The sequence below is a fragment of the Cavia porcellus genome, unplaced genomic scaffold (assembly GCF_034190915.1).
Source record: "Cavia porcellus strain 051 isolate PalLab524CR breed Dunkin Hartley unplaced genomic scaffold, mCavPor4.1 scaffold_7, whole genome shotgun sequence".
In the NCBI taxonomy this organism is placed as follows: domain Eukaryota; kingdom Metazoa; phylum Chordata; class Mammalia; order Rodentia; family Caviidae; genus Cavia; species Cavia porcellus.
Window position 1 is genome coordinate 37,533,257 of NW_026947490.1, and position 1,790 is coordinate 37,535,046.

Below are 1,790 nucleotides of genomic sequence, written 5' to 3' on the forward strand. Positions count from 1 at the left end.
AGGAAATCCCCCCTATTTGCTACATTGCCTATGGTCAACCTCTCAAGGGATGTCCAGGTCACTGGCCCTCACTTGCTAATGGGGAGTGGGGTGGGGGGAATTAATGTTTGATTCTCAGTCTATGCACCTGTAGGCTCACAGCCACTCCTGGGTTAGGGGTTGCTTGTTTTCCCAGTGCTCCAGGTCCCAGAATGGCATGGATCCCAGTAAATGCCGGTGACTCCTGTCGTGGGCCAACATTACCTGCCATGCTTACAGCCACTCACCAAGATGTTTAGTTTCCTGGTGCTCCATGTCCTAGCATGGTGTGGATGCCAGTAAATGCTAGTGGCCCCCGTCCTGGGCCATTAGAGCCTGCCACGCTCACAGCCGCTCACCAGGGAGGAGAGGGGTTGCTTCAAGCTATTTCTTTCTAATGAATTGATCATTTCACTGCCCAAGTTCTGAAATGGCCAACAGACCATAGAAAGATATCTGTTTAGGCTCCTGTTTGAAACCAATAGCATCAGGAAGCTGCTGGCCTTGATTCAGGGCCATTTTCTTTCTTTTTTAAACAAATAACTCTCCAGACAGCTGCCTAAAGAAGTAGTAAACCTATTTCTCAACCCTCACTTCTGTGATGCCATTTTTCATGCCTCAGGGCCCAAGTTTGCTATGACTGTGTGAAATGCACTACCCAGAGGACCTTAAGCCAATGGGCAGCAGTTTGGGTCAATGAAGGATCAGAATAAGGGCATTTCTGTGCACGTGTGCCATTAGAGGTGGGACTTCTGGTTCAGAGTCTCAGAAGGTCATTTTGGCTGCTTTCCGAATCTACTTAGGGTCCTAGGCAAAGGGCTGGTACCCACGTGAGGAAAGTAAGCCAGCATAGAGTACCCCCACATGCCCACCCCATACACCAGCACATAGATGAGTCCACAATTAAGGTTATGAGGGTGATTAGGACAGTGAGACACACAGATCTTGAGTTGTTGCCCCAACATCTGAAACATGACATTTAGGCACTAAGGACTGAAGCATACAGTTGGCACTCAGCTCAAGATCACCTGGCCCCCAAGACAGGGCAGAAGTATAGAGTATACTGGAGCCCTTTGAAAGAACAGTAGAACTCAAGGGCTTGCTTCTGCCCATGGATTCCCATGCCTGAAAGAAACATGGAGTATATACATGGGAGAGGAGGATGGTCCAGTGTCTTACTAGTTCATATGATCTCAAGGGTTATGCCTTTCTCCAAGTACTCTGGTCTGGGAAACTAGAAGAAACTGAAAGCTGTAATCCACGGAGAGGCACCTTAGACTTGTCCTAAATGCTCAGATTTTATTTCTAGGAGACAGAGATCACTGGCAATAGAAATGATTTTCATTGGAAATATCAGGAATTTTGCCTTTGGGCATATTAATAGTTGAGATGTTGCAGAGAACACATTGTAGTGGCAACACGTGGATGGCTGGACACAGAGGTTTAAAAATCTGGGGAAGAGTTTAGGATGGAGTTATCCAAAAGCAGTACTGTGCAGATCAGTGTGGGATTGCAGATAACATGTAAGTGAGGAATTCAGGTTATGGTGGTAGCACTGTTAGCAGACCACAAAGAAGGTAAGAGTCAAGGAGTGGGTCTCTTATTTGGGCATATGGTTGGGTGATAGGTATCACAAGCACAGTTGATAGAAAAACAGACATAATGGACTGTTTATGTGGAAGACTGGCTGGAAAATGGCCAGGGCCTCCAAGGCAAGAGTAGAAAGGAGATCAAAGCAGAGGCATAGAAGTAATTGAGACAAGATAATTGTA

At 46.5% G+C, this 1,790-nt stretch overlaps 1 non-coding gene across 1 annotated transcript; it reads right to left on the reverse strand.

The window, feature by feature from the left end:
• Nucleotides 1-400: 400 nt before the first annotated feature.
• Nucleotides 401-537, reverse strand: LOC111757579 (small nucleolar RNA SNORA2/SNORA34 family). Its single transcript, XR_002791893.1, has one exon. It is a non-coding gene; the product is annotated as a small nucleolar RNA SNORA2/SNORA34 family (small nucleolar RNA).
• Nucleotides 538-1,790: the final 1,253 nt, after the last annotated feature.